This window comes from Lissotriton vulgaris, chromosome 1_1 (assembly GCF_964263255.1).
Source record: "Lissotriton vulgaris chromosome 1_1, aLisVul1.2, whole genome shotgun sequence".
NCBI classification, from domain to species: domain Eukaryota; kingdom Metazoa; phylum Chordata; class Amphibia; order Caudata; family Salamandridae; genus Lissotriton; species Lissotriton vulgaris.
The window spans coordinates 591,912,849-591,935,340 of record NC_141685.1 but is presented as its reverse complement, the minus strand read 5'-3'; the positions used below and the strand labels follow the sequence as shown (position 1 = coordinate 591,935,340).

The 22,492-nt window shown below is 44.8% G+C and overlaps 1 protein-coding gene across 6 annotated transcripts in view; it reads left to right on the top strand.

Moving 5' to 3' along the window:
* The window catches only part of SSX2IP (SSX family member 2 interacting protein), a 632,083-nt gene that overhangs the window by 188,508 nt on the left and 421,083 nt on the right, over positions 1 to 22,492 (top strand). The gene's annotated exons all lie outside the window — the stretch shown is intronic.

Sequence of the window (22,492 nt, the reverse complement as noted above, 5' to 3'; positions counted from 1 at the left end):
AGCGCGCCACCCCCACTGGACAAGGGATACTCCATTGAGGTTGTCGTTGGATGTTATATATATATATATATATATATATATATATATATATATATATATATATATATATATATATATATATATATATATATATATATATATATATATTAATACCACACCAAACTTCACCATCCAAGAAGGCGCTGACTCCGTGTATCTTAGTTCAAGGGTTTTATTTCATATCAACTTCTGCTCAGACGCGTTTCGGCGACAACCTCCGCCTTGCTCACTAACATCTGACTAAACAAAATGACGCTTTTATACATGTTTAAACTCTCACATGTGTCATAATGGTCATTCTTAATTGGCATTCATTAGTTTCCATGGTAATCACATGTTACACCCCATCAATTGTACATGTTCACTCGTTATTAGGCATTTTAACATACATTTCTTTGTTTCTTATTTTGTTTGCATAGGCACACATTAGATATATATTCATATTCCTGAATGGTACAGTTTCAACATTCTGTCTTTTATATATCACATTGATTGGTATTTTAATAATACTGGCGGGAGAAAGGCTCCGTTTTAGGTGCTTACTTGCATGTTTAGCGGTGTCATGGTAACACTGGCCTATCATTGAGGAGGTGTGTTCCCCTGAGGCCCCTGATTGGTAACCCGGACCATGTCAAGTCTCAAATGGGCTCTGCCGTTTCAGACATCGGTTTGTTTGTCTGGTTGGCAGGGGCAGAACAAGTTCGCAGGTGACAGAAGGCGCTCGTGAATCGAGTGAGTAATGAACTGTTCGTTGCGTGTCAGTCTGCCCGGGGTTTTTTACCGCTACTGTGAAAACCTCTAATTGCGCTATTGAGCCTTTGTTCTACGTGTATGGGACAGCTGTTTCTCTCGATTACAGATCACAGCGTCCCGAGTGTCTTGCAAGCCAGCATTACAGTTTTCCCGCTTTTGGAAAATTTGCCGTTTTGCGCTAGTGCGCGTTATTTCTCCCACTCAATGGTAATTCCTCTTAAGAATGGAGTTGCCTGCGTGCCATATGTGCCATTCGGGAGCGGTTTGGTGCCAACTAGTCAAGGGTTTTATTATGACTATGTGATGAGATAAGTGAATATTTTCACATTATCGCGTGTGCTGTTTACCAATGTTAAAGGGTACTTGGGAAAGAGGAATCGGACGCTGCTTTAGATGTGTACATTTAAGGCTTCATCTGCATTGAGCCCTACAGGGATTTTGGAATTAAGTAAGATTATGTATCGTGATTCCAAACGACGCAATGCAAGTTTGCGATTGCCTCCCCTCAGATTTTTTGGGACATTATCCAGTACGCAGTAAGTTAAGCCTTTTGCATCTCCACCATGTACTTCGTGGATATGTCTCGCTACAGGGTATGCTGGGTCCTTATTGGTTATTGCCCTGAGATGTTGCAACACTCTGACATGTACTGGGTGAATAGTTGATCCTACGTACATTTTGCCACATATGCATGTTAGAAGATATACAGCATGGTCTGTTTTGCATGTATAGTGATCCCTCAGAGTGTAGGGTTGTTTGCGGAAGGGTACTGTGATGCTGACAGTATTTTTGCCATGGATACAGGCTTTGCATTTCATGCATTTCTTAAAACCTTTTTGAGATTGAAACCAGGCTTTTTGTTTGGGTATTTCTGGGGCATTGCAAACCAGTTGTTGTCGCATGGATTTTGCCTTCCTGAAGGACACTAGTGGTCTTTCACCCACTGTTTTGCCTATGGTTGAATCATTTTTAACCAATGGCCAATGTCTTCGGAGTATCTTGCGAAGATTGGCTTGGTGGCGATTAAAGCCTGTGATTAGCCTAGGTGGTTGTCTGTCGGGTGTGGTTGTCGCAGACTCCACTTCTTTTGTGAATAGTAAATCTAGGCGGGTTTTAGATTTGCACTTTGTTTCTGCAGTCTTGCATGTCTCATCTGTGTACCCTCTTTTTTTCAATCTTGAAAAGAGATTTGTCTTGGCATTGGTTAACCCCTCACTTGTGCTGCAATTGCGAGTCATCCTAAGGCATTCTGCATATGGGATCGACTGTTTTAGTGGTGTTGGGTGGAAGCTGTTTGCGTGGAGGATTGTATTGCCCGCAGTGGGCTTACGGTACGTGCGTGTTTGTATTTTTCCATTCTCTACAAATAGCTCCACATCTAAAAATTGAATACTTTCTTTACTAGCATTGCAAGTAAATTTTAGGTTTAGTGAGTTCTCATTCAACTGTTCTGTGAAGCTATTAGCACTTTCCACACTCCCCTCCCACAAAATAAAGATGTCATCTATAAATCGCTTATAAACAATTACATTGTTCTTCAATGTCTCTTTGTGTAGGTTCATCAGTACCTGCTCCTCCCACCAGCCCATATGCAAATTCGCATAGCTGGGGGAGAAGCATGTACCCATGGCTGAACCCTGGATCTGTTTATAAAACAATTTATCAAAAATAAAAGTATTATTTGTGAGACACCACTCAGTCATTTCCAAAATCATTTCAGTGTGTTTGTACTGGTTAATAGGTCTTTTTCCCAAAAAGTATCTTATGGCATTCAGTCCATCTTTGTGTCTAATGCTGGTATACAGCCCTTGGACATCCAATGTTAAAAATACATAGTCCTCTTTCCATCTTACATCGAATATCTTTTTTAGGAAATCACCCGTGTCCTTTATATATGCTGGTAGTTTTTTGACCTCTGGTTGGAGAAAGTGGTCAATGTATACACTCGTATTCTCGAAGAGGCTTCCTATGGCTGAAATTATTGGTCTTCCCGGAGGCACTTTCTCATTTTTATGCACCTTGGGGATTAGGTACAGTTGTGCTGTTACTGGATAGTCTGTTTTGAGGAATTCTAGTTCATTCTTGCTCAGTAAGCCTTCCCCTCTCCATTTATACAGTTCATTATGGTACCTCTCTTGGATACCTACCAAATGGGTTGGACTGATCCTTGTGTAGCACTCCCTGTCTTGCAATTGTGCAAGTGCCTCCGCATTGTACATCTCCAATGGCCAGAGTACAATATTGCCACCTTTGTCGGACCATCTTACTACGATGTCAGGCCTGGATTTGATTTTCTCCATTAATGCATTGTATTTTCTGTTCTGGTCTTCATTTTTCCTATACCTCTGCTTGGTGCTTAGAATGGAGAGTTCTTTCAGGTCTTTTATTACGTATTCTGCAAACAGATCCAGTCCATCTTTTGGCATTGTTGGCATAAAAATTGATTTTGGTTTGAAACCGGTTTTCACTGGTTGCCAAATGTTAATATCCGAACTCAATGCTGCCCCACTGGGTGTGATTTCCTCATTCATACCTTCATTCTCCATTTCCAAGTCAATTAGGTTCTGTAGTGTTTCCATATGTTCAACATTCAGTGTATTAGTTGTTTCACTGCTCAATCCTGCCCCTGTTGTGGTTACGTTGACATTGTAGAAATACTTTTGCAGTTTTAGTTTTCTTACATAAAGGAAGAGATCAATCCTCGTTTGTGTGTAATCAAAGTTTGTATCACTACAATAGGTCAGGCCTAGTGACAAAATTTCCAGTTCGTCTTTGGTTAGCTCCATGTTTGATAGGTTTATTACTGTGTTGTCTTTTTCTGTAATGTTCATCGGCGCCTGTTGGATCTGTATTTTTGTTTTTGTTTCTGTTTTTCTGTTTTTTGTGCCTGTTGCTCCCCATCTCCTGTCTTTCCGTCTCCTGCTCTTTGTTTTTGTTTTTGTGTCTGATTGTTCGTGCCTCGCCCTGTTCCCTGAGTCAGTGTACTTCTTGGGCGCAATGTTCTGAGGCGTTGTAGGCGTAAAAAAGCTAGCTCTTCAGCTGGAGTTGGTGTTGGACCTTCCGCACCCTGATTGCTTTCGTTATCAGTTTCATATTCTGAACTCAATTCGGTTTCACTTTGGCCTGCCCCCCCCATTTGATCATTTTGAGTTTTTTGTAGGGGTTGTTTTCTAATCTGATCGAACTTCTTTGCAAAGGTATATATTCTCCCATTCAGATAGTCATTTCTGTCCCTCTGAAATTTGATTGCTTTCCTCTCTTTGATCTCTTCCTCATGTTTGATTATTCTCGTTTGAATTTCTTTCATTCTTTCTGCAATTTCATCCTTGTTATCTTTGGTATCTAGTTCTTTTAGGATTTCTTCAATCCGTGTTATCATTTTTGCCCTGTCGCTTGCTGCAAATTTTATCAGAATTTTTAACATGTTCTCAGACGATTTGGCACTGTTTTCTGCCCACATTTGCAGCATTTCAGGGTCGGGGTCTTCATAGGTGGGTGCCACCAATATTCTCAATCCCCTCGGTATTCTATTCACATCTAGATACCTGGATAGTGATTAAACTTCCCACCACTTGGCTACTTCTTTTTTGCGAAGTTTTTCCAATTCATTTAATAATGCCTTGGTCTCATCTTTCTCTTTCGGTTCAGGTTGAGCATTTTGTTTGGACTTATTGCCTTTCCCTGTGTCTGTATATATACACATTTGCACATATATGCATACATGTGCGTGTGTAGAGAGAGGTAGTAGAGGATGAGCAGTAGAGAGTAGAGGATGAGCAGTGGAGTGTGAGCGAGCAGTGGAGTGGTGTAGATTAATATCCTTTTCTGAATGATTCATCCTATCTTTATGGACAAAAACACTTTTGTGAATTCATCACCCAGATGTAACCACTACCTAGACAGGCTAGCTGATCTGTGTGTATTTTACACTAATCCAAGGCCTTCCTCTCTCTCGGGGCAGTGGTGAGCAAGCCAATGGCTGCTTCAGCATGGTTCCAGTCAGATGCCCCCCATGAGCTCCCCTTGGTGCCCCGAGCCTAAAGAGAGCCGAGCCCAGAGGCTGTGGATTGCACCCTCTGCATTCATGCTCCCCCTGGCACATCATTCTCCAGGCCCTTCTGGGTGCTCCGGTTTAGAGGGGGCTCAGTGTCTGCCTCTACTTCCGCGATCAAGCTGCAAAAAGCCTGTGTGACACTGGCTAAAAAAAAAACAGCACCCAGGGGGCTTGGGAAATGAGGTGATGGAGCACAGAGGGAAGGGAGGCAGAAAGAAAGAACTAGGTGGAAGAGGACTATAACTGGATTGGTTGGAGTAAGAAAGACAGAAGGAAAACAGAAGCTAGAGGTGGGGGGCACTTGGAGCTAGAACAAAGTAAAGTGAGAGATGATTGAAGATAGAAAGGGGGGCTAGAAACAGTAAAAAGGTTTTGAGCATGTTATGTCTTTCATAATTTTGGTAATTTATTTAATGAAATACAAGACGTACTTTCTTACATGTGCAGAACCTCCATTATCTTCCATATATCAGAGCTAGCAAATCCTGCAAGTTGTACTAATTATGCGGTTTAGTCTGCGGTGTTTCTGGTATAGTTGTGAATTCACTGTATTTATGTTAACAAGGGGGAGAGCAAGGGATCGTGTTCACTGGAGGTGAACGGAGTGTACTCCTATTTCTCTGTAGAAGAACTAGATAAACAAATAGGAGTACCATCATGGGAAGGTCAAAATGAGATTCCTAATGTGGTGGTAGGTTGACAGAAGGGAAGAATTTATCCTTTTGTTAAAAACCCCTCACTCACCAACCTAGTGGTGACATGCGTCATCATCGGGGTCCACCCTATCGGCCTAGCGTCACTAGGGTGTGCTGCGACACCTGTGTTACAGGTTGTGAATGTAAGTGCAGAAAAAAATGTTAAAAATTGTCCTGGTTTAACTTAAATACATTTTATTAACAAGTAACTGGACAATGTTAAAAAGGGTGAGGCGAGCTAATGTGAGGGTGTATTAAGGCCAAGAGTATCTCTTATGTGTGATGGTCTACATGTTTCAACCGTGATTGGGATGTACCAGGTTTTCATCAGGACCGGATAGTCAGTGAACTGGAAGGTCTGTGCTCCCTAAAAGGCACACCCTATCCTCGTTCTCTGTGACCCAGGATAGCAAAAATTTGCTATCTGGCGTAAAAGACTCTAACCGCAGTGGGTGAGTCCAAAACAATGAAAAAGACTACTATTCTGGAGTCTTATCACATCGGAGGGTGGGAGGGGTTATCCCCACTACTTAACCAATTTAGTTACTTCATGGTGGAAATGCCGGTTACCTATGTTTGTCCTCCGCTGGTAGCAGGGCAGCGGAGGACAAACATAGGTAACCAGCATTTCCACCATGAAGTAACTAAATCGGTCAAGTAGTGGGGATACCCCCCTCCCACCCTACGATGTGATAAGACTCCAGAATAGTTGTCTTTTTCATTGTTTTGGACTCGCCCACTGCGGTTAGAGTCTCCTTTTACGCCAGATAGCGAATTTTTGCTATCCTGGGTCACAGAGAACTAGGATAGGGTGTGCCTTTTAGGGGGCACAGACCTTCCAGTTCACTGACTATCTGGTCCTGATGAAAACCTGGTACATCCCAATCACGGTTGAAACATGTAGACCATCAGACTTATAAGAGATACTCCTGGCCTTAATACACCCTCACAGTATCTCGCCTCACCCTTTTTAACATTGTCCCGTTACTTGTTAATAAAATTTATTTAAGTTAAACCAGGACAATTTTTAACATTTTTTTCTGCACTTACATTCACAACCTGCTCCACTGTAACACAGGTGTCGCAGCACACCCTAGTGACGCTAGGCCACTAGGGTGGAACCCGATGATGAAGCATGTCACCACTAGGTTGGTGAGTGAGGGGTTTTTAACAAAAGGATACATTCTTTCCTTCTGTAAACCTACCACCACATTGGGAATCTCATTTTGACCTTCCCATGATGGTACTCCTCTATTTGTTTATCTAAATCACTGTATTTGCCACATATTCCATAATCTGCTGTATAATCTGCATCTTTGATAAAATTATAATATAACAGGTGGCTAACTGCGCCATAACATCTGAACGGGAAGGTGGAACCTGTTTAAGTCTCGACACAAATACTTGAGAATCCAAACCAATGAAGTCCCGTTTTACACTTTAAACCCCGAAGACAGTCACGTCAGTCTGGGTGGAAGGCGACTGAAGAGGCGTGTGACAAGAAAGCCAGGGCCCGTGACTTGTATGGCCTGTCCAAAGCATTATTAATACCACATCCGAAGGCCGTAAATATTGCTGTGAATCAATGTGTCACCGCGCTTTAATACAAGGATATGAGACACACCGTTTACAAGCGTCCCGGAGTAATATGTGACCCATCCAGGAAGGACTATTCAGTCTCTCTCAGATAACCTATCAGTCTCAACCTACACCACACATGCAACTAGTCCAAAGTAATACCTGTAGAAACCACGAGACTTAGACAAGTCACTATCCTGCCACGTTGTTACTTTATCTTTTGTGTGTTCATAATTGAGGGCTTCGTGGCGCTGCGAGCACAGAACCTGCCAACGCTTCTCATATCTCTATATCCAGAAAACCTGGTATGGGGAGTTAGCAGGGACCTCACGAGTACGCCTCTTCCCATGCCCCTTTTCTCACCCTCTGCTTCCGCCGTGTTTTTGCTCTGGGGAAAGGTTTAACCGCCTGGTCGCCCCCTTTGTATACGTGCCTCAGAAGGGACGTTGGTGGAGGGGGCACCAGGAGGTGTGGGGGGGAGGCGGTGCTGGTCTGACACCCCCTCCCCATGCACAGGTTCTGGAGAGGAGGGGGTGCGCTTCGTGCGCTCTCACCCCTCCAGCCCCTGCCGTGCCAGGGCTTCCCGGGCTCTCAGCCTAATTACCAGTAGCCCGGGGCAGGATGTGTCCTCTGGTGCTCTCGGCAGACACTGCCACGGAGTGACGAGCAGACTAGAGGGGGACGGGGACTGGGGCAGGGGTAGGGACGGGGAGGAGACTGGAGAGCACCAGGGAGAGGTCAGACTGGAGCCAAGCTCAGTGTGGGGGCCGAGGGGGCTCCTCTCCCAGTCTCGGCACACCCTCATCCCTCCGCCGCCGCGTCGCACCGCAGGTAAGGAGAGCAATGAAGACAGGCGCACACTATAGAGGCGAAGTGGGACGGGTAAAGAAGAAAAAAACGTGAGAAGTAGAAGCAGAGAGGGGGAATGAGGTGGGAAAAGAGACGGAATAAAGGATAGGAAGGCAACCAAAAGAGAATAGAGGAGAAAACAGTCACAGTGAGTCAGCTGAAAACACAAGCAGGAGTGAGGAAACGCGGTTTCCACGACGCCGACTTTTCTCTATTTCTGCTGTCCCACTTGGCGGTGCGGCCTGACTTCCTGTTGGCGTAAAAGGTTTATCTTCTTTATGGGGCCATCGGTTTCGCCCCGTAAAGATAACAAACCTTTTATGCCAGCAGTAAGTCAGGGCAGACAGTCCAAGTGGGATGGCAGAAAGAGAGAAAAGAGTAAGTCACCAAGTGCTCTATCCCAATGGCTGGCCACCGTTTAGCTTAAACGGTGACGCCAGCTAAAGAGAAAGAGGGGCAGGGCTTAAAGCCTGTAACTAAAAGCTTCTCAAAATTATAGATCTTGCGAGCGAGCTCTAGGCTTCGACCTACTCTGCTGTTAAAGAAGAGGGTGGTATAAATAAAGGTATGTGAGACTTTTTAAAAAAAAAAATTAATTTCTTCAAAGTATTTATAGAGCTCGAGCTGCCTCCCTTACTGCTGCATCTTGGTGCTGAACCAAACTGCCAAACAACCTAACTAAAACCTGGTGCAAAATGGCTTTCAAAAAGCCCCAAAACAGGAAGAATTCTGTAATAAACAGGTTTTCAGTAGGTTATGGAACCATAAGAGATTTGGTCCTTTTTGGGCAGGAAATGGAAGGCATTCAAACTCTAGACAGTTATGACTTGGAAAGCACAATGACACAAAGAAGATCAGCAAAATCGGGGAATTGGGAGAAGACCTTGCTCAATAGATGTTAAAGAATGGGGTGGGCAGTGACATGCAAAACACTCCGTCAGAGCAGACCCATTTGCTGAATACTTTGCCTTTTGATTGAGCCACGTGATTTTAAAAAAACTATTTAGTTTAGAAAAACTGTTAATTAGGGTGTCCGTGAAGAAGGGATAGGGCTCCCAAGATGTGGCCCGTAACCCAGAGGCCAAACTCCAACCTGTCTTTTTACTTTTATACTGTCTAAAGCTTTTGAATCTGTTGTACTGTTAATCTTAAGTGAAATGAAAGGATTTAGAAAAGTCAGTGTGTGGTATAGAGACCAGATGAAGAATTCTCTTTACGGTATGCCATTGGTAGAGTTGAAAATTGCCCACAGCATTGACAGGGTTGCATTTGGTTCCAGCTGAATCAAGTCTTATGCCTAGGTTTCTCACACATTGGACTGGGCTGGATTTCAGTCCCAGAAAGACTAGCTAAAAAGGGTTGGCTCTTGAAGAGCACAGGATCTGTTTTTTTCTCATTCAACTTAAGGTTATTGTGATACATCAATTATTCCACTTTGAATAGACAGTAAAACATTTAGAGGCAGTGCCACATGGGGTCTTCTGAGATCTTTAAAATGACTTGAGTGTCATCAGGAATCATTCAACCTTTTCATGGACCCACTGGCATGATTGATTCAGTACTAGGAGTTTGACTAACAATGGGTGCGATATTGAACACTGAGGGACCCTGCAGTTTAGACACAATACTGATAAAGAATGACTGCCTGTCTTTGTTGAATGATCTGTTGAATGATCTGTTGAATAAAACAAGCATTGGCATATCCACAGGTCTCGCCTTTGGGACCTTATGAGTGTTTAGACATGCAGCACTTTATTCTGGGTGCTACAACATCTATTGTTACTTCATGTGGGGGTGCATCTACAGAGTGAATACAGCTTTCACTGTCTAGCCGTGACCAAATAAATGACTTTGGGGATCACTGCCTAAAAAAGGACCTGCGTGGCTCACAAACTACTGCACGTAGTGAAGTGATGGAAGCAAAGGTGATCAGGAGTATCCCCTACAGCAGCATCTGCCTTGTAGGAGCCGCAAGAAAGGTGGTAGAAGCATACAAGATGTTTTGAAAGAACTCAAGAGCTGATGATTGTGTTATCAGCTATAAAGTACGGGGGGAATAGACCAGCAGTCCATGCACTCCAAAGTGTCTTAACTTGCAAAATCCCACGCGCCTTATCTGTGTCCCCATTCCAAAGAAAGACATCTCATAAGAGTTGTAAATAATTAGATTGGCAGCAAGATATGGGTAATGTTGCTTTCTCACTGACTTACATTAGAATGGTATAGGATAAAGATCAAATAAACAAGAAATACGCAGATTTTGAAAAACAGGCTGCTTCTATTAACTAAGCACCGGTCCCTCTGAAACACATAACAGAAACCCTTTGACGCCGAACGTTTTGGGCCCTGGACGTCCTTCAGCATGTAGAATAATGGTGAGAGCACGAAGAGCTTGAGAGCTCTCAAGGACCTGCTGCACCCCCACCCCCGATCCGAGATTCCTGCAGCTCTCACCATAATTCATCGGCAGCTGGGTTGCAGAAGAAATAGACTGTTCCCTACAAGTGAACTACTAGCCACATCCGCCCATCTTTACAGCAGTGTTTAGAAAGGAAGCACTGTGCTGATTGGTTCAGCAACCTGTGAATGAAACAATAAAGCAACAGTCGCAGTAAAATCCCTACACTGATTCCTTCCAACAATCTAGTATTTTTCGAGAGCATGTAAAACAAGACACACCTTTGAAAACATGCATTGTAAATCAAGAAACCCCCTCAAAAACATGCACCGGCAATGAAATGGGTATTGATGCTAAACATAAAAATGCCGCACTGAAAGATAAATCGCAGTGCCCATGTATATCAAAAGTTATGCTCATGGAAGCCCATAAAGCGTGCCCTATGGTGATTAAAGAAATGAATAAAAGCGGGCGTCATGCTGTGTGCTCGAAGGTGAGTTGGAGGTGAAACAGCCATAGGCAAGACCGCTAAAAAAGGAGCAGCAAAAGGAAACCAGTGTAGGAGTGTGGCGGAAAAAGTAAAAGCAAAAGCAACGTACCGGACGCGCCGCTGCTCGAATCCGTAGGCTGTACGCATTCACACGCACAAGCGTGTGTCCAGAGCAATTCCAAGACAGCCATTGGCAACAGGTTTATCCTGGTCTTGTTGGACCATGCTACCTGGTACCCGGAAGCCATCCCTTTCAGGACATTGACTGCCCCCGTCATGGGACCTGCATTGTTAGGGATTTTCTCCAGTGTGAGGTTCCCCAGAGAGGTGGTGTCCGACTGTGATACCAACTTCATATCCAAATATTTAAAGTCCCTGTGGCAGCAGTGCGTTGTAATGTACAAGTTCACCACTCCTTACCACCCCCAAGGTAATGGGCTGATTGCGAGATTCAACCAGACCCTGAAGGGCATGATTATAGGTCTTGAGGAACACATGAGTCGTAAGTGGGACGTCTTCTTGCCATGCCTTCTGTTTGCTTACTGTGAGGTGCCACAGAAGTCCTTGGGGTTCAGTCCCTTTGAACTGCTGGCTGGTCACCCGGTAAGAGCACCTCTGAGTCTGGTGAAAGAAGGCTGGGAGAAAGCTCCCAGTAAACCTCCCCAGGATATATACAGTTACATGCTGGCCTTCAGGAACCAGACTAGGCGTTTCAGACATCTTGCTCAGGCGAATCTAGAAGCCAGCCAGGAAGAGATGAAACAGTGGTATGATCAGAATTCCATTCTGATCGAGTTTTGGCCTGGACAGAAAGTTTGGGTCATGGCCCCAGTGGAGTCCTGTGTTCTCTAGGATAAGTGGACCGGACCATTTGAGGTGGTGGAGCGCAAGAGTAATGCCATCTACCTGGTGGACTTGCGGTCTCCTAGAAACCCTTTGCGGGTCCTGCATGTTAAGTGCCTAAGGCTTCATTTGGAAAGGTCCGAAGTGGGCATGGTCCTAGCAACAGATGCTGGAATGGAGGAATAGACTGAGCCTCTTCCTGTCCTCCTGTCTGCAACAGAGCAAGATGGGTCAGTGGATGGTGTAAGCCTCTCTACCACCCTAACCCCACTGAGCAGCACAATGTTGTCACCAACTGTTGGGACAAATCTCTAAACTGTTCTCCCTGGTTCCTGGTGTCACAGAGTAGTGCATCAATGATGTGGACAATGGCAACAGTTCTCCTGTTAAGCACAAAGCTTACAGAGTGACTGACCGGGTCAGAGCTTACATCAGAGGAGTGGTAATTGAGTCCTCTAACAGCTCTTGAGCCAGCCCAGTGGTATTGGTCCCAAAGGCTGCGCGCCTGGTGCCACACCCGAACTCCGGTTCTGTGTTGACTACCGAGGACTCGATTCAGTCACCGACTGACTCTCACCCCATCCACAGAGCTGATGAGCTCCTTGATCGGCTAGGGCCTGCACTGTACCGCAGTACGTTTGATTTGATGTCTGGGTACTGGCATATCGCCTTAACTGATGGGGCCAAAGAGTTGTCAGCATTTCCCACACCAGATGGGCACTATCTTTTCCTGGTTATGCCCTTTGGGATGAAGAATGCCCCTGCCACCTTTCAAAGATTGGCCAACCAGATGTTGGTTGGACTGGAAGATTTCAGTGCAGCCTACCTGAAGGATATCGCAGTGTTTAGTTCCAACTGGGATGAACATCTGCGCCACCTCAGGAAAGTGTTGATGGCGCAGCGAAGAGCAGACCTCACAATCAAGGCGAAGAAGTGCCAGATCGGGCAGGGTTCAATGGTGTTCTTGGGGCACCAGGTAGGAAGCTGCCAGGTGGTGCCCCTACAACCCTAGATTGATACCATCCTGGCATGGGACTCTCCAAAACCCAGACACAGGTGAGAGCCTTTTTAGGACTCACAGGGTACTACAGGAGGTTTGTCAAGGGGTATGGCAACATTGTTGCACCCTTGACTGAGCTGAATTCTAGGAAGCAGACCAAGAAAGGGAACTGGACTGACACCAGTCATAACACTTAACACCCTGAAGACTACCATGTGCACAGCACCAGTGCCCCAGGCGCCCAACTTCTCAAAACCATTAATTGTTCACGTAGACACATCAGAGCATGGTGTGGGGGCTGTTCTTTCACAGATTAATGAGGAGGGCCTAGACCAACCTGTAGCCTTCATCAGTAGGTTACTTCCACAGGAACAGAGGTGGAGTGCAATTGAGCGAGAGGCATTTGCCGTGGTCTGGGCACTGAAGAAGATGAAACCAAACTTGTTTGGGACTTACTTTCTGATTCGGACCAACCACAAGCCCCTCTGATGGTTGATGCAGATAAGGGGTGAGAATCCAAAGTTGTTGAGGTGGTCCATTTCCCTACAGGGGACTTCACGTTGGAACACCGCCCAGGTACAGAACACGCCCAGGTACAGAACACACCAATGCTGATGGTCTGTCCAGAATATTCCGCCTTAGTGAAGAGAACTCCCAAGAGGATGGCTAGTTCTCCCCACATTTCAGCTGGAGGGGACACATGTCAGACCTGGTACCATTGGTGTGAGTCTCCCTTCCATTTTTCTCTGTCTCCTCTGTTTTTGATATGTTTTTGCTGGTTTACATGCCTTGGGCACTGTGCCACTGCGATTCAGTGCCACAGTGCAAGTGCTCCCTATTGTAAAGTGTTGTAATGGATTAGTGACTCCATGATTGGCTTATTTGATTTGCTTGTCAGACCCTAGTACAATGCACCATATGTGACCAGGGCCTGTAGATCAAGTGCTGCTAGTGGGTTTGTGGTACAAAAGGGGGTGGTGATGGACGGAGCAGCCGAACCAATCAAACACTCGCACCCAGTCAACAGATCTGGGTTTAATCCATCACCGTTCTTTAGCCCACTCTGCCACCCTAGTTCAGACATGGCCATATGCAAATAAGCCTGACCCTGTGCCTCGTGGGAACAGTCCAGCCCGAACTGCCAAGCCATGCCTTCCCTGGACCAGAAACCACTTCCTAGGACCGGTTTCTGGCATTCCAGCCGTCTTCAGCCAGGCTTGCTTGAATCCAGTGGCAAAGTGAGCAAGGGACTCACGTCTGAGCATACCCTACCAACTTATGGCGAACAAAGCGGTACAAGAGGGGGTGGTGATGGATGGAGCATCTGAACCAATCAAACGTTCACACCCAGTCAACAGATCTGGGTTTAATCCATCACCGTTCTTTAGCCCACTCTGCCATCCCAGTTCAGACATGGCCATATGCAAATCAGACTAACCCTGTGCCTCGTGGGAACAGTCCAGCCCGAACTGCCAAGCCATGCCTTCCCTGGACCGGAAACAAGCTTCCTATGGCCGGTTTCTGGCATTTCAGCCGTCTTCAGCCAGGCTTGCTTGAATCCAGTGGCAAAGTGAGCAAGGGACTTACGTCTGAGCATACCCTGCCAACTTATGGCGAACAAAGCGGTACAAAAGGGGGTGGTGATCGACAGCAGTGGGCTTGTAGCACTGATTGTACCACCCACAGAAGCAGCTTGTACAGTGTGTCTCAGGCCTGCCGTTGCACAGCCTGTGTGCAGTCTAGTACTGCCATGTCGACTCGGTAAATGCACCCTCTTATCAGTCCCTAAACCTTCAATTTTTTACATGTTAGCCACCCCTTAGGTAGCCCCAAGAGACAGAGTGCATTTTAAGTAAAAGGTAGGACATGCCCTGGTGTGTGTGCAATGTCCTGATAGTGAATTACAGCCAGTTTCGTTTTTCACTATTGCAAGGCTACCTGTCCCCATAGGCCAGAATGAGCAGTTTGATTATAACATTTTATAATGCCAACTGATCCAGGGAACATGGTGGAAAAACAAATTTAGTGTGCCTAATTCAGAATGTTAAAGTACTTCTTTTAGTGAAGGTAATTTTTACATTCTATGTTTGAAAATACCACTTTTAGAAAGTAGGTATTTTCTTACCCAACCATCCAGCAAACCTCTGCTAGGTTGTGTATTGCATGTCTGGTTTGTGAGTGACAGGAGGGCTTGGGCTCTAGCAGTCTGAAGAGTCCCGGTTGGGCTGAATAGGACCTTCACTGAACAGAGAGTAGGGAGCGGAGATTTCCTTTCACTCCCCTGAGCCCTCCTAAAATAGAGATTAGGGGGAGGAGATTTCCTTTCCGCTACCTAGGCCAGGTCTGCTTTCAACAATGCTGTCTCCACCTCCTGCCAGGAAGCTGCACCAGTGAACACAGAACTGGTTTTGGCCAGGTACAGACACTCTGCCTTCAGAGAACAAAGAAATTAGTAGTATAAGTATTGGGTCCCAGACCGCCAGACCTCAGATCTCTTCTGGGAATCAAGATGAACCTTTGCCAAGGAGAGGAAACAAGGAAGCTGAAGGATCTGACTGCCCCTATGCCATAGGGTTGGCCTGCAGTGAATACTTATTTGCCAAGATAAGGAGAAGGAACTTTTAGTTAACTTTCATCATCTTGAAGAAAAATCTCCAAGGGTTTGACGTGTGCTTGCCTCCTGCTGAAGTCTCAGGGATACAAGACTTCACCACTAGTTCCGCCCTGAATGTCCTTGCTTAGAATTCTGTCTGCAGAAACCTGCGTATTGTTGGGAGCTGGAAGCGCGACTTAACGAGAAGAAGCTTGCCGCCGCAGCAGTTGCTTTCGTATCACTGGAGAAGCGTGTCGCCACCGCAAGTGTTGCCGTTGCATCACCAGAGAAGCGTGTCCCAGGGCTTTCGTGGCTCAGAAGTTCCCGAGACGCCGCATGTCCGTCGGGCGTGCACGCATCACCTTCACCGCACTGTATCAGATGCCATCTTGTTGTATCGCACCGGATCGTTGCATTGAATCGAGGAGCCATCTTGTCTCATCGTAACTGGATTGACTCATCACCTCCTCTCCGGTAAGGAACAAACGCATGGCCTAATTTGAGCAAGCACTGATGAACATACTCATTGCCTCATTGAAAGCAAGATACTGACGCATCGTCCTCCATGTGAAACTTTTGTTTATCTTATGTTACGACCCGTTTCTCACAAAGTACTTTTGGATGTGTATTTACCATCAACTTTGAACTAAGCTATTTTTACCATTTGTCATTTTCCTAATACTGTATTGTGGATTTTTGTTGTTTGGGTCTTAAGTATATATAAAGAATCCTTATTTTTTATAAAACCTGTGTGGTGTCCATCTGTAGTGTTTTCACTGTATTACTGAATGTGTTCACAAATGCTGTACACACTGCCTCTGAGATAAGCCTTCCTGCTCATTCCAAGCTACCACAGGGTTGGGTAGGGGTCATTTTAGGAGAGTTGCCCTCTTACCCTGACTAGAAGCAAGGGTCCCTATGTGGGCAAAGGTGCAAACCATTGCCAACAAGAGACTCCCAGTTCTAACAGCCATGTTCTCGTAAGATCGCAGGTTATGAAAGTGAACTCCTGGCCTTGATTGTAACTCTCCTCCCCTAAACACGCCTCTCACCTTTTTCAGGCGTGTCCCTGACAGGAAGTACACTTCAGAACACGCCTTTTCCACAATGACCGGAATTATCTGTTGCAGCACTTCACGTGCCACCCAGCTGCTCTCATTCCTTGCATGAGCCATATAGCTTGGAGCCCTGTCCGCATGGCATTCCAGCCTAAAAAACATAGTCTTCTTTAGATCTACCAGAATGACGTACTGGTGCAAGCATTCTCGACCGGTACGTACAACACCATTGGCTGCCCTGTGAGCCAGACCCAAGGGATGTTTGGGCGCGCTGGTAGGCCCTGTTGCCAAGGAGAACCACATTTAAAAAAAATGATAAATGACGGATCTCCATATGTATCATCATTGCAACGCCCAGACAGAAGCCATTTATTTTTAATAGTGTCCCTCATGTAGGACCATAGGATGACCAGGCATACCTGATTTCCAAGAACAGTCCCACTTTTTCAGCACCTGTCCTGAAAGAGTTTGATAAATTTAGCTCATGTCTCGGTTTTATGTGCTCAAAGTGAGGAGGAGATAGCAGCTTTTATCAGAACAGAGTCCAATGAACACCCAGGGGGGGGGGGCTGGGTTTAAAAGTTGCTTTTAATTAACCCCTTTTTTGCGTTCGTCGGCCAACGGCCATCGCGAGCACTACCTCTGCAGTGCTGCGTACGTCCGTTGGCTGACGCGGCCCGCCCCCTCCGCTAAACAGCCGCACCGCGGCGGAATTGCCGCCGCGGTTAAGTTCACATGTGTCTCGTTGTCTGAGTTTCTATGTTTCTATGTTTGTGTCCCAGTCTTTTGGTTTTCAAAATCTGGTCAACTGAATTAGGGCCCCATAAAAGGACTTATCAGTGAAAATGACGGACTCTTCTCAAGGACTCGGCTGGCTTTTGCAGGTTGGGAGGGCTGGGACTGCCTCCCTCACTATGCACTCTTAATCGGTTTCCTCCAGGGGAATGACTAGAAGAGTCTGAGGCGGCCTCCCACTGCCCTGGAGAGTGCACCATGCACTATAGCACCCCTACATAACTGCCCCAGTCTGAGCCCATGAAGGTCAAGAGGATATCATCCTCCGAAGTGCTCATACCATGCCTGAGGGGTCTGTGAAAGGGTCCAGAAGCTGCTAAGACAAAACCGGCGTTGTGCATAGAAAGAGAAGGACTGGATAGGTCAGTGTTGGCCTCTGTAGGACAGTGACAAGTTACCTTTTTGAAGGAGGGCATCCCCCTCTGCCCTGGGGGTCGGGTGGCCTACTGACCTCACTGCTATCTCCTTGAAAGCAGGTGTAGATAAGGCTAGAGGCTTGAACCCCAGAGCTTTGTGATCTGCTCTCTGTTAACCCTGCCTCCCCATGGGCAGCCTGGCCCTGCCTCCCTGGAGTAACCAAGCTCTAGGAAACCGCTTGGTCACAGTGTGCTTTACAAATATTTTCAACTTTCTACTTTCTAGGAGGAGCAGCTGCTCAGGTTTCTGTCCACTCTCTTGCTGGGAAAGCTAGAGTGAAAACAGGAGAGCGCTTCTCCTTGGGTGTCTGCATGCTGTTTGCCCAACCTCGTGTCCAAAGGGATACCCCAAAGGGACGGACCTCCAGTGCCCCACATGATATGTACTAGGACTCCCTGACCCTCGCCAGGGGTGTCCTGAGGGGATGGACCTCTGGTCCCCCCTCAGTGCTGATTACCCAGGTTGCACCTGGTGCCACTCTGACTCCTTCACTCTGGGTCATCTCGGGCCCTTGCTGCACTGCGTTACAGGGAAAGTGCAGGAATGCGTCACATTTAAAAGCACTACGCATTCCTGAACTTGTCTTTGTGCTGGCACTGTAGATCTGCCTAGCTCCAATGCAGTCAACCTTGCACCATGGTGCAAGGGTGCCTACGTTGCAGACAGGTTTGTTTTGCAGGAAGGGTGCCCTCTGCATGAGGACCGGTTCAGCACAGTGAACAGCTGCACAAGCTTCCCTCTGCATCAGGACAGATTCTGCGCAGACAACAGCTCACACACAGCAGGTTCAGCATGGAGAACAGCAGTAAAGATTCCCTCACACACACAACCGCTTCAGCACAGAGAGCAGCAGCACAGCCTTCCCTCTCACACAGAAGGTCCCACACCGACAGGAGAAGTGTAGGGATCTTTCCTTCTTTCCTTCTTTCCTTCTTTCCAGGCCTATTGGCAATAATCCTCAGACTGGTCAACAGACATTGGTTTGTAGCTTTCCCCAAACGATGAAGGAAACCTGAGAAAGGCATCTCAGCAGTTGAAAGGGCGAATGCCCGATACTTTGAGGCACACAGTTCTTCTGTGGTGATATTTTTATATTCCAAATTGTTTCATTTTAAGAACCATTTCCAGAGATTCTGCATCGTTGCAGGTTGTGGTGTCCAGACAGAGCCCCAGTCCCCAAAGTACCAGATCATTGCACACAACTGGGTCCAGTCCACTGCAGGATCCAAGTTCTTGCTTGTAACTGGACATCCTGCAGAGATCAGAGGCTCCCCTGACACACAGCACTGATTCCAAGCTTTCATTCCCAAGCACCTCATCCACTGAGGCACTCCCACAAACTTTTAAAGTCGTCATGACATTCCTGGCTCGGTTTTGAGGATGCGATCCCAGGTCTGTCTGGCACAAGTTATTTCCAAAAGAATACTTCAGGCGCAAGACCCAAGCAGCTCCTGAATTGTTTCCTGCACAGGGGATCCCGGTGCTCCTTCGGCGACAAAGGCTGAACTTCAGAAAGGGGGGGGACCAGATCTTCTTGACTAACAATCTTCCTACGGCACTAGATCAAGGCTATAATAAATTCTCACAGATAACACACACCCTTCACTACACTCTGTCAACAGCATCTTGTGGAATTTCATATAAAGTTCTAGAAGGGAAGGCTAGAAAACGCCACACGTTTTAGATAGGTGATGAGTGTGAAGATAGAAAAATGGTTAAGGGTAACCAAAGTAGAGCGGATTTAATTTTTTGAGAAAGTGAAGAAGAAACAGTAGATGTTATGTTATTTCCATTTCTAGAGCGCACAGCTACCCCAGCAAAGGGGCGTCCCGGCGCTATATCTGGGGAAGGAACACAACTCAGTCAGAGCAAGAAAGAATTCAGGCAGTGAAACCCTAAGATCCAGTGGGGAAAATGATAATCTATGTTCATCATAAATAGGGCTCCCCGTTTTATGGTATTTATTTTTTTGCCTTTTCCGTCTGTATTTATCTGTATTTATTTTTTGGACATTTTTTCTGTATTTATCCACATTTATTTTTGCCACACGCAAAAGACGACGCTACAGCTAGTATTTTTCCACATTTATTTAAATTGAAAACTGAAAACACAGCGAAAATAAAATTCCTTTCTACACTTGAAGTTGAAGGCATTGAGTAAACTTAGTGCTGCACTACTTCTTTAATATACAAGAAATGCATTGCATTTGTTAGTATCACAGTATTAATTGATCCAAATTTTAATTGCCATGCTACATACATTAGCTGCATTTTTTTTTTGTTTCCTTACCGGTGCTTTTGTAGCCATAGTTCATTCAGGGCCCCAGTTCCATTTAATCTGCTTGTCATTGGATTAAAAATAAAATCAAACAGCCCGAAGCACACAGAGCAAGTGCTAAAATCTACAGAACTCTGTTTGAATCCCGGCTCAGCAGACTCAGGCTTTCATCCTTCTGAGTGCAATAAAATGAGTAAGATATAGTTGGGCGTTAGTGGCAGTAGTTATTTGTAGCTCTGCGAAGCTGCAAACCTGAAACAGCAAGCGCTATATAAATAAATACATTGTCACATTACACTCTATGCTGGAAAATGCATCTCTGTACCTTGTGTTTGCCGTGTCTTTGAAGCATTGCAAGGGGTGGAAAGGAGAACGTCTCACTCTCTCACATATATTACTTTCTTTTGTTCAGTTCAGTAAAACTCGTATGGCCGGGTCTGTGCAATCCAGAATTTAAGTACCCACATTTATTAGCAGTAACCTTACCATACTAAGCTACCTTACAGGAATTTAATAACAATAACATTTTTTTATGTATAGTGCTTCTACCATAACCAAGGGCGAAAAATAACAGATGGTATTAGTGCTCAATATAAACGTTCGCCATTCACCAGCCTCAGAATAAAGGAAGACCAAGTCAGCAGCGCCAGGATTCGAACTCCTGACCTTCAAATGACTGCATTTCATAGAAGTGAGCATCTGAAACAGAAACCATCATGCTGGCTTTTTGGAGCTAGAATCGCACTTCGCACTTCTTTGGAACTCCACGGAATTCAAACGCCCCTCCCCACCCTTGCACAGGATGTGGACAGCCCATTGTCATTCTAACTGCAGATGATTACCACATTTAGAATGACAATGGGCCGCCGCCTGCCTTTAACATAATGTGCACTGCAAGTGCCTTTGAGGCGAGTGACTCGCTTGGCGCTAGAAGATTGTAGCAGGAGTTTAACGTGCGCCCGAGGTGTGCTTCCTCACTGCTTCTTGGAACATGCCAAAAGGTGACCTCATCCATATACCGTTTTACTAGTATTTTTCTGTTTCTACGTATAAATAGAGACAATGGAAAAATAGTTTTCCGTCTGTATTTATGTGTATAAATCCGTAAAAACGGAAAACCGGGAGCCCTAATCATAAATAAGGTTCCACCAAACCAAAATACATAGTTTAGAGTTATCTTTCCATCAACTTAATATAACTTCAGAAGCAATACAAAGGTAAAGTAAAACCGGTTTTGGAGACAGATGGTCAAAATCAGCAGATAAAGTACCAAGAAATATATTTTGAATTGATTATGGAAAATTAAATGGAAACAAATCATTAAACAATTTGACCAAATGTCTTTCTAAAAATCATTGACTTTAGGACAATCATAAAGTCGTTGAGCAAAAGTGCCATCAGTGGAGATACATGACCAGCATAAAGAGGAGATAGAGGAATCCACTGTATAACGAAAAGAGGGAGTAATAACTCTATTGTGTACAAAAAATAGAGATTGTGTAATATTGGCAGCTTTAGAAGTGCTAAACTTTTTTTGCCAAAGTAGATCCCATTGGTAGAGAGCCAATAATTGAGAGAGATCTTTCTCCCATGAGAGTTCAATAGTGGACTTATTTCTCGTACTGATGGGAAAGGACAGAGAGTTATAATTGAAGCTCTGGAGGTGAAATCATTAGTAAAGCTCTGGAGGTGAAATCATTAGTAATATTGTATACATAGTCATCAGGATAAATGGAGTAATATCAGATGTAAAGTTATTATTCAATAAAAAGGATTAAAGTACAGGAATTAAACAATTTATATTGTTGGAGGATGGAATCAGGGCGGCTAAACATCTCCTGCAATTGCGGGAAGCATAAAATGGAGTTTTGAGAGACCATATGGTACACACAAAAAAATACCCTTATCCGTCCAATCAGAATTTAATACATTTATTGTACCAAATAGAAGATGTAAGAAAGGATTGACAAAAATCAGATCCTTGGATAAAAAGTATGTGCAACAAATAATAAGTATTTTAAAATTGTGTTTTTAGATATGAATATACAATTGGATATGAAAATAACTTCTTTAAAACAAAAATTCATGTAGTAAAGAGCATTCAAACACAAACCAAGTTGGTGTAGGGGAGTCATAGTATACTTTAGACATAGAATATAATTGTAGAACTAAAAAAGCGGTATGGTATAACTTAGTCGGGAAATCGCACACCACTTTCAGTCTTTGGTCGAATTAGTCTTGACAAAGCAATACAAACAAGTTTGTTGTTCCAAAGAAACTTAGTACAAATAGAATTCATTTGGGGGATATAATTAGGAATTTTACACGGTAACATAGAAAGCATAAAAAGAACATAGGGAACAGTCCTCATTTTAATGGTGTTCAACCTGCCTCAACAGCAATAAAAAAAAAAGAGGAGACCAGGAAGAAAGTAACATTTGGAGTTTGTTTTAAAGCAGTAAAATTATGGGCCAGTTCATCAGGGTTGGTCGGGAAGAAGACCCCCCAAATATTTGATCTCATGGGGACACTGTGTAAAGTCAGTTTTGTCAAACATAGAGCGATAACATGAAGTATTAAGCGGTAAAATCTGTTTTAGAAATGTTTTAGCTTGTAACCAGAGATATTGGAATATAAGGTAATCTCTTGTAAA